This window comes from Triticum aestivum, chromosome 7A (genome assembly GCF_018294505.1).
Source record: "Triticum aestivum cultivar Chinese Spring chromosome 7A, IWGSC CS RefSeq v2.1, whole genome shotgun sequence".
Lineage (NCBI taxonomy): Eukaryota > Viridiplantae > Streptophyta > Magnoliopsida > Poales > Poaceae > Triticum > Triticum aestivum.
In genome coordinates, this window is record NC_057812.1 from 705,954,278 (window position 1) to 705,965,593 (window position 11,316).

General features: G+C 40.6%; 1 pseudogene; it reads left to right on the top strand.

Moving 5' to 3' along the window:
* LOC123149526 (transcription initiation factor TFIID subunit 1-like) overlaps nt 1-10,976 on the top strand; it is a 14,577-nt pseudogene extending 3,601 nt beyond the window's left edge.
* The last annotated feature ends 340 nt before the right edge of the window (nt 10,977-11,316 follow it).

Below are 11,316 nucleotides of genomic sequence, written 5' to 3' on the forward strand. Positions count from 1 at the left end.
AAATGCCACCCTCGTCCTCCGGTGGCCTCCTTTTACAGATCCAGCACGGCGAGCTCCTTCCCAGATCCATCACCGGTGACCTCTTCTCCCATTCATCACCTTTATGGACTCCAGTAGAAAAATATGTCTACCTGTCTTACTGGACTGCTCATGCTGTAGACACTTCTCATGCTGTAGTTAATTGCCTCAACATATTTCTACTCACAAATCTGAAGTTGCTTTGTAATGATATATCTACCTGTCTTACTGGACTGCTCGTCTCTAATAAAGCAGGAAGAAATTGACATTGAAGAAGATCAACTGGAGTCTAAATCTGCGACTTCCCTCCCTGTTTTATGCATAGAGCATGGGAGTGCGATCTTGAAGTTCTCTGAAGTTTTTGGTGTACAGGAGCCTGTAAGAAAAGCCAAGACAGATCACCATAAGCGGCCAGTGAGTAAAGGTATTCAACAGGCTCACTATAAGAAACTAATCTAAGAAGATCGTCATGACCCCTTGACAGTATTGTATACATAGCTGGTGTGTGATTGGACGCATATTAATCTGAAAGTAATGGTTACATAGAGTTACTTACTGTTTTTGCTTAGGTTGTTAAATCTGAATATAAATAAATTTAATTAGCACAAACCATGTCGAGAGTTTATGCTTATTACTGCTTGTCTGATTTCTGATCTTAGATCATTTACCTGAGGCCCAGTCCTAACTTAATAGGGAGAATATATGTGGTTGTATGGGTCGGTGCATGTGATTTTGGAAAGTCACATTTGTGCATTTTAAAAATTCCCCAAAATATCATATCTGTGCGACCAATTTAGTAGAATACTAGTTTAATTTCTTTTATCACTTCTGACTGGCCATAGACCTCTCTCTGGTATTAATTGTTTCTAGATGTCCGGATCACAAACATCTCTGACATTGTTGAAGATGACGAGGAAGTATTTCTAAGGTGTGCTATTCAAGATGTCTCATCTTTGAAGCATATCAAGATGAATGAAGATTTTGTTGAGAGTGACAGTGATGAGTTAATTTCTAGTGATACTTTTGGGTTCAAAGATTCGTGCCTTTCTGAACAACCAATGAAGGAAGCACACAAAGATTTCCCTACTGCTCAACAAGCTCCAGTTTGTCCTGATGTTTATCCACTTGAGCACGAAGACTGGGAAAATGGTATCATTTGGGGCAATTCACCAGCAAGTGAAAGTCGGTCTTGTTTAAAAAGCTGTGTAATATCTGAAGAGAGCTCTGATACTCACAGTGAAGACGAGGCTAAGGATTATGGTTATGTGTCCAGGTATTGTGATGTACAGAGTAGAAATAATGATTCTCCAGAGTCTTTTGGATATACAGAAATGCCTGCTTCAGCTAGTTATCATTCCCCTGAGAATAGTTACCCTCCCTTGACAAAGGAGACAAGTCCGGAGAAGAATGACCTAGACCATACAGAACCAAATAACATAAATGGAACAGTTAAAATCGTTACAATGAAGTGTTTAAGCAACCTCTCTCTACTGAACAAGGAACTGTTGGAAGGATCTTGGTTGGACAACATAATTTGGGATCACAGTGAGGATGCTCCTAAGCCTAAGCTAATCATGGACCTGAAAGATGACCAGATGCTTTTTGAGATTTTAGATGAAGAGAACAGGGATCACCTCCGCTCTCATGCTTTTGCAATGATTGTTAGTCGGTCAGTGAGGACTTCAACAGTGGAAAATTTTGGCCATAACAACCAAATAGTTACATTCGATGGCCAATTCAACATCTCCAATGACAAATTTTATTCCAACAAGGAGATTTCACAGCAAGCTAAATCTCATACTAAAAAGCGTTCTTCAATGGGCATAAAGGTGGTACACTCTGTTCCTGCTCAGAAGCTGCAGACCATGAAGCTAAACCTGAGCATGTATGAGTCTCTCCCCCATTTCCATATAATTCCACATCTATGATTCTCGTCTCATTTTGGATTGACAAACTTGTATTTGATGAATCTTGCAATATTTGTACACTTATTTCATCACGGGGATAATTATTGGTCATGGGGTTGCATGATTTTTTTTTTTAAATCGGGTGACAGATCATTTTAAAACAGTTCAACAGAAATAGTGTGACATATCAGTTGTTCATCAATAAGGTATGGCCAAGTGAACGACCGGCTGCTCTGTTATCTTGGGGAAATATTTCTGTAACAATAGATTTGGGTACCTTTTGCATGTGTACATGCATATATATTTTACCACTGCCTCGCTGATCTTCTGGTTTCTGCGACTGGGCTTCTTATTCTACTGTTCCATGACAATTTTTGTATAATATAGGCCCTGTTTGGAGTCTCTCCGCTCCGCGGAGTTCAGGAGTTCGATTTTGGCAGCTCCGTCAAAATACGCTGCACTATGGTCCGCTCCGGGAGCGAAGTTACAGGAGTGGAGAGGAACCGAACACTCCCATAATATGAACTTCCTGCTTATTTTGGAGATCCGTAGTTGGATATAGTTTGAACTTGTGACAGCTGCTCGTATACTATAAAGACAACACTATTTGGAACTCGAAATTATGAGATTGTAATTCTTGTAAAATGCCTTTCCACTGAGTTTTTCCTGTGAAAAAAATCAGATCTGTTTGTGAGTCTTGGCTCCGTACACTCTTGTTCTTAGCTATATTTAGCAAGTATACTTCTGGGGATTTAGTTACCATACGTGGCTAACCTACTGACTATTCTTGTTTGTTCTTTGCTGACTTCATTCCTAATAAGTTTTTTTCTGAACTTGCATGCAGTAATGAAATTGCAAACTTCCATAGACCAAGAGCTAAGTGGTACCCCCATGAAAATAAACTTGCTGTTGAGTTGCAAGGAGCTGCTTGTAGTCATGGGTCAATGACTGTTATAGTAATGACTTTGGCAGGAAAAGGAGTGAAACTTCTCGTCAATGCAGACAAAACTCCACTATCAGTAAAATCAAAAGCTTCCAAGAAATTAGGCTAGTACTCATTCATTATCCTGTTCCATTTTGTTTATTTTCTTTTGTTTAGAAGGGCATCAATGGTTACTTTATGGTGCCTTAACTTTACTACATGCAGAATTCCGACCATCTGAAAAGATCAAATTGTTTGGTTCTGGAAAAGAGCTTCAGGATGACATTTCCTTGGCCATGCAAAACGTGCGGTCAAACTCTATTCTGCATGTTGTTCGCACTGAAGTACATCTATGGCCGAAAGCGCAGAGGTTACCTGGCAAGGACAAGGCCCTACGTCCTCCAGGGGCATTCAGGAAAAGAGCTGACTTGTCCGTTAAGGATGGACATGTATTTTTGATGGAGTAAGTCCAATCTTAATATTTCCTTTAATACCACACGCATAGTAGTTTTCATAAGCGTGTACATATGCAAATTCTTGTACTCCTATATGAAAGTCACATTGGTACTTTTACTGCTACTTTGGCCAAGTGGTGAACATTACTTTACTGCATGCAGAATCTGATATTGATCATTTAAATGGCCATATGCTGTACTTGTTGTTTTGATTGTGTATGTTTTTGTTTATTAATGTGCCATGTGTTATCTTTCGCTTTCAATGCAGATACTGCGAGGAGAGACCTTTACTACTCGCAAATGCAGGAATGGGTGCTCGACTCTGTACGTACTACCAGAAAACTTCACCTGATGATCAGACAGCTACATCCCTGCGAAGCAACAATGATGGACTGGGCACAGTGCTTGCTATTGAGCCTGCTGATAAATCTCCTTTCCTGGGAGATGTACGCTCTGGGTCCCATCAATCATGTCTTGAGACAAACATGTACAGAGCACCTGCATTTCCTCATAAGGTGGCATCGACTGATTATCTTTTAGTTCGTTCGCCAAAAGGGATGCTTTCTCTTCGCCGCATTGACAAGCTATATGCTGTTGGCCAACAAGTAAACTCTTCTGCTGAAACACTCTATTCTATATCTCTAGGATGTTCATTTTTGTTGCTCTTTTTCTTTTGACTTTTGCAGTTTTTACTTGAAAGCAACTAATTTTGGATTGGTTGCTTTGGTTATTTTTATTTATTTATTGTGCTGCAAGTTTGTAATGCTGGAAAATCTTGAACTAAGCGTTGCTACATTATCCATAAATTAGCATTTTTTGCTATTTCTTGCATCTCATCATTCCGGGATAGGATATACTTGCGATAAATCTTGAACAGTTTCATCCATCAAATGATAGATTTGTTCTCTCCTGGCAGGAACCACATATGGAAGTATTTTCACCACGACCGAAAAATCTGCAGAATTATCTTTTAAATCGAATACTCGTATATGTATATCGTGAATTCCGTGTTAGGGAGAGGCCTGGTGTTCTTTCTCAGATTCGAGCTGATGAAATACCTATTGAGCATCCTCTGACAGAAGTTATTGTGAGAAAAGGATTGAAGCATTGTGCAGACCTGGAGGTAGATCTATCACCTATGTTTATTACTTCAGCAGCTGTATCTGTAATATCCTTTTGTTTTCCAGCTATGGACTTTTGTTTTAGTTAATGCTCTCCTGCATTCATTTAAACAGAAAGGACCCAATGGACATCTTTTCTGGACACAGAGAGCTGACTTTCGAATTCCGTCAGAGGATGAACTTAGAAGATTGTTGTCACCAGAAAGTGTGAGTTTCTCAAAAATTCTTTTTGTCCCTTGTGACAAACAACTACTTCTTGTCTCTTGATGACAATTGACAGTCTCATCTCTTAAAGAAATGTTTGTGCTGGTCAGTCATAACGCATGCTATATAAGGATCACCAACTTGATCAGCTACTCAGTTCCGCCATTCCAAAGCCCCATACCCTCGTGCATGAATGAATTGCAAAATCAAGGACATAGAAAACTTGCGCCAAGTATTCCTTGTTATAGGGATGATCAATTGCTTAAACCTCCCCCTCTTGACACAATACAGGGGTTTGAAGCAACTCTTTATTTTGAATGAAGACCAAATGAAAATTAGGCCTTATATTTAATTCTAATATAAGAGATGACTGTCAGTTTCAGCACTCTTATTAACTTCAGAGTAACATTAATAACTGGTGTTTAGTGAATTGCATTTTCGAGAAAATTAGCAAGCTGAGGTTGTGTGCTGTGGAGATTCCTGGCACTTGTATAGACTGTTAGATAAAGCAGAAGACATATCTTTCTAGGGAGTACTTCAGATGTAAATGGTGGCCATGACTTGCTCAAGATTAGCGGCTAGGTCAAGACAACCATTTGTTCGTACTTCTCTTAAGTAAATAAAGATACCCACGAGTTGTTTCATCATATCCATGGGCTGAATATATATATATGTGTAGTGGTGTGATTGACAAGCAAGGTCATGCATTTTACTCTTAGAGCATCTCAGTTGCAACGGTTGGTGCTTATAAAGGTGTTTAGAAGCATATCACTGAACATCCATTTAACTATTTAAGCATCCAGCATTCCAATACAAACTGATAACCCATGGAACAATCAGCGATTAACCGAGCGTCTGCGGCAAAAGCTTGGAAGTATTATCTCTCTAATAACGTGTAACGTGAGAAGAAAACGAGCTTTGAAGTAGTCCTTGTTCTATAGTTTAATTTTGCTTTGGAAGTAGTGTCTTATCTTGCTATTGAGTATATGGTAACTGAAAGTTTAAAACTTCCACTTCAGGTCTGCTGTCATGAGAGTATGCAAGCTGCTCAGCATCGTCTCAAGCATTTAGGAATCCACAAGCTTACTCAGCCTGTGGGACTGGCTTCCGCAATGGATCAGCTTCCCGATAAGGCAATTGAGCTTGCTGCTGCAGCACATATTGAGAGGGAATTGCAAATCACTAGCTGGAACCTTACCAGTAATTTTGTTGCTTGTATGAACCAGGTACCTATTTGCCCATTTAATGATAGTTTGTGGAACTAAAACCAGTAAACCACTTTTGGCGCAAAAAATATCTTTGATGTGTTCTAGACATACCATGGATAACCTTCATCTGTTATGGTTTGCTGAATGTATATTGAGAGAGTATGAACAAGTCTACCATGCAGCTACAGGAAAAATCTCAGTTTAAGATGGAAATGACAGGCGAGTAAGTGACTAGTTACATGAGAGTGTATCCAGTACACCTGCAGTTGTGGTGCACCCGGCCTCGGTTGCCCTATCTGAAATTGTTAAAATTTTCTGGGAAAAAAGGGGTCACAGATACAAAAATGACAAATCCAGTGCTTACAGTGAAAGTGGGCTGGGCGCAGCCCAGTTTTTGTTTCTTCAGTTGGATTTGAAATCTTGTAACATGGTAGATATGTGGTCTGTCTACATCCATGATTTTGTTTTTTCAGTTTTTTATAAAACTTCTGCATAGGGTTACTGAGAATGGGTTCATCAGGTGCACCACAAGCCTCGGTGCACCATATGTTCTCCTAATTTCACAATGGTACATTGGGATATTCCAGTCCTGTTTGGACTGATGGAGTAGTGATTTTTTTATTTTGATGATGGGGACTTTCGCGGGTTTACGCCAGCTTGAACCACTTCATAAAACTGAGAACTATACAAAGTCCGTTTAATACAGTGGGATTAAGAGAAAAGAGAAAGAAGGAACAAAATTACAATCTTGCAGATAGGTGAAACAACGTAGTGTAGTACTGATGATCATTGATCAAAGCCAAACACTGTGCAATGTATTCGGTGTGTGTATATATGCACTAAATTTGTGTATGTGCTGAGCTAGCCCTTTCACATTGCTTGATTTTGATTCTACCAGTCTTAAGTTCTTTTGGGTGCAAGAGTGTAGTCTGCCACTGGTAGGTTATTCAGTTGTACCTACTGAAGCGGTTATGCTGAGCGGGTACGGTCATACCTAGTGGGTACAGGGTAGAGGGGAAGAGAGATGGAGAGTGCATAGAAAGGCAAATAAGGAGATGGGAGATGAATCAAATGAGAGGGCAGAGATTAGTGGAGGGGGCACATACATAATGGTGAGGAGAGACCAATGAAGCGGGTAGGGGAGAGAGAATTTTGAGGACAAAGAAATTAGAGATATGGCGGAGAAACACACGGAGGGATCAGCCTTCTCCCCTGTGAGCTCGAACGGTATCCACTACAGCAACACCATGACAAACTCTATCCTGGCAGAATGGGGTGTTCAGAGAGATACTTTTTTGTATGATCTGCGTGACCAGTATTATATTTCCTGCCCAGATCAGTGGCAGATCTTGCTGGATGGTGCATGTATATATGTCTTAAATGCACGTTTGTATGTGCCTTCTTTAAAATAAATAAAAATGTAGTAGATTATTAGTGTTCCTTGTCTATCGGTGTGTGATTCGGCTCAACTGTTCTAATATAGTTTTTTTGCATGTATGCAGGACAGAGAAAGTATAGAAAGGCTAGAAATCTCTGGTATTGGTGATCCATCTGGCCGTGGGCTAGGATTTAGCTATGTGCGAGTAAATCCTGTCTCCAATTTACCTCATAAGAAAAAGCCGGCTGCAGCCAAAGGCACCACTGTTACTGGGACGGATGCTGATCTTCGCAGGTTGAGCATGGATGCTGCCCGAGAGGTATCATCTATCAGCACTATACACATTGACATTGCGAGGGGGTTCCAGGCGTTGGCATGACTTAAGATCATGGAACATGAATCAGTAAAAACATAGATGTCTATTGGTAGTCTTTCACATGATTATTTTATTGACTAGTTTGTGAGGAAAGTTATATGTTGATCCTTGCAAAAAACGGAATAATTATCTCCATACAGTAAAAGAAGATGTATAGTGGCCAAAATGCCATTGGCTATGACAACGAGAAGTGGGATCCACTCCCACATGTGATTGACCATGGTAGACAATCTGACGTATTTACATGTATGGCACACATTATTTTTCTGTCTTTTTACAGTTTGTTCACTAATGCTTTCCATTGATAATATTGCAAATAGTTGCTTCTCAAGTTTGGCGTTCCAGACGAACAAATTGATAAATTAACAAGGTGGCATCGAATTGCTATGGTGAGGAAGCTTTCAAGTGAGCAAGCAGCGTCAGGAATTATGATTGATGAAATTCCAGTTAGCAAGTTTGCACGTGGACAAAGGATGTCTTTTCTGCAGCTTCATCACCAAGCTAAAGAGAAATGTCAGGAAATTTGGGACAGACAATTTCAGTCACTTTCTGCCATAGACGGTGATGACAATGGCAGTGATACAGAAGCCAAGAGCAATTTGGACTCGTTTGCTGGGGATCTTGAAAACTTACTGGATGCTGAAGAATTTGACAATGAAGATGTTGGTACTGCAGATCTGAGAAGTGATAAAGGAGACGATATGGAAGGGCTTAAAATGAGAAAAGGCTCTACTCAAGTCCAATTTAACAAGGAAAATCAAGATGATCAGGCAGAAGCTGCTCTAGTAAAAAAATTGCTCGAAGGTCGTTGATTGCTACTTTCATAGTTTTGCTTTCCAAGTACCAAGTTTAGTAATTGTTATTGATGGACTATCATGTTGCAGAGAGTGGTAATGACATAAAGAGGAAGAAAGAACCTGTGGAAATGACAAATTATGGCATCTCTATGTATAACCAGGGTGCCAATAAAACGAAGCCCAGTCAAAGTGCATTGGCTCTAGAGGAGAGCACGCCAAGAGGAGTGAAAGAGGTATCAGAAGTTCATCTGAAGTTCTAAACCTAGTCTTGGTTGTTTCCGATTCATTTTTGTCGCCATACTGAATTTGTATCAAGAATCTATGGTTCATGTTCTGAACTTCTAGACTTGTTTTAATAGCAGTATCATTTAATATAGCAGTGATCATACTCCCTCCTTCCATCTATATAGGGCCTAATGCGTTTTTCGAGGTTAACTTTGACCAAATGTTAGGGCAATAATATATGACATGCAACTTACACAAAGCATACCATTAAATTCGTATGTGAAAGGAGATTTCAATGATATAATTTTCACATTATGCATGTCATGTACTATTAATCTTGTCAATAGTCAAAGGCGGCCTTGAAAAAAGCATTAGGCCCTATATAGATGGAAGGAGGGAGTATCTTCCTTTATTTATTCTTATGTGGCTTGCCTTTCTTTATAGGAAAAGAGGCAGGGAGCAAAGGTGGACAGTCTTATATGTGGAGCTTGTGGAACGGTAAGGGCATGGTACATTGAATTACTCGCACGTTCTGAATTTTCCCCCTGACTTTGTGTCATGTTGTTATTGCATAGCTTGGGCACATGCGGACCAACAAACTTTGCGCCAAGTATGGGCAGGATCCAGAAACCTCAGGATTGGATGTGATTTCCTACATATCTAATCCTTTTGACGAGGCAAGTTATGTTGAAACAACGAAGCCACCAGGCAGGAGGTTGGTAGCCAAGGTTTCTTCTGAAGTTCCTGAAACTGAAGGGCCTGATTGCATTGAAATGATCAAACCAGTAAAATTCAGATGTGGTGCACCTGAGAAGTCCTTGGATAGGAATATGTCAGTGGCAGGTTCTTTGGTTTCTGATAAACTCACAATGGATGCTAATGATTTGAGATCTACTGGAAATGCGAGCAAAATTAAAATATGCAGTAAGACCAAGTCTGAAGACTATCCTCCTGATACTCCTAAGCCATCAATCGTGATACGGCTTCCTGCTAAGGCAGAGAAGGATTTACCTCGTAAGAAGGTCATTTTCAAGCAGCCTGAAGGGCATGTGGGCCAGCTAACAGTTATTGGAAATAGGAGTGGTCAGGAACCCAGAAAGCTAAGGAAAATTTCTGAATTGCCAAGTTTTAAAGAGAACATCAGAGAGAATGATGGTTGGTATGCTGGAGAGCCCTGCCAAATGAATTCCTCTCAGGATAGGTTGGGTCTGGATGGTAACAGGAAAAGCAAAGTAGTAGGAAGTGATGAATCCTGGAGTGCTTTTAAAGAGCAGCGAGTGATACAGGAACGGAGGCTAATTCAAGCTAGGATGCAAGGACTAAGCAGGGAGGAAGAGCTCCAGAAGTCAAAGAGGAAAAACAAGAAAAAGAAAAGACACGAATTTCAAGATGATGACGTTCTTGATCACAGGCCGTACAGAAATGACAGAAGGGTACCTGAAAGAGATCGAGCAACAAAGAGACGTACCCCAGCTGATATGACAGAAAATGCTCCATCGGTCAAGCGGCGCAGAGGAGGAGAGGTACTTGTTCTGATGTTTCCGCTCATGTTTGGTGGAATTGTACATTGTTTAATAATAATGTTTGTCTACAACCGTTTTTGCTGATTCCGTCTCCACAAGGAGTTACATGATGCAGGAATTAATAATGTTTGTCTACAACCACGTTCAAACTGAACTTTTTTTTTACACATCTGATGCAGGTTGAGCTCTCCAACATATTGGAGAAGATAGTTGACCTCTTGCGGAACCAAACTTCTATATCGTTGCTGTTTCTTAAACCAGTGACGAAGAAAGTCGCTCCCGATTACTATGACATAATCCAGCGCCCAATGGATCTGGGTACCATCAGGGACAAGGCGAGGAAGATGGAGTACAGAAACAGGGAGGAATTCAGGCATGACGTTGCACAGATAGCAACGAATGCGCACATTTACAATGACACGCGGCATCCTCACATCCCTCCGCTGGCCGCCAGCTCCTGAAGATCTGCAATTGCCTTCTCGAGGAAAGCGCGGATGCGCTCGACGACGCCGAAAGTGCGATCGAGGGGCTAGCGCAGTAACAAGATACTACCTAACATAGATTGCTGATCGGTAGCGAGGGAAGGGATGGCACACTTGTACATTCTTTTTAGCTTCATCCCAGTTAATTTTGCCTGTTTCTTGCTGCCTCGGGACTCAGAAAAATACATAGGAGGTAAAAGAAAATTTGGGAGAGTGTAGACAAGCTCTAGGTTAGCCGCAGAGGTTCCGCTGTAACTATTTGGCCTCTTGCTGTAAAAACGTAGCGGTATAACTTTTATGAATATTCAGATGGTGTAGTTGTACGTCCTGGATATGTAGATGCAGAAATGGTCAAGCAAAGCACGTGCCTGGGGTTGCACCTGGTCTGGTCTAATCACTGATGTTTGAATCAGCAATGGTATGGTGGGTGAAGGTTATTGCGTGATGACAGGTTATACTGTGCAAAATGTCCAAAGTCAAAGCGTGTAGATTGGGTTATTTATCAGGTACAAGTTGCTTACCTGCCTCTCTATACTTTTAACATTACTTGAGTTGCTGAATGAGATGTGCATGCTTTGAATGGAGACTTGTGACCAGGCCTGGTGATGTAACAGATGAGTAACCATCTTTTTTTTAAAAATGGTTTACTACCTAGGACCTTTTCTCTCGCTTGGCATCATAAAATGTGATTATGCCCATG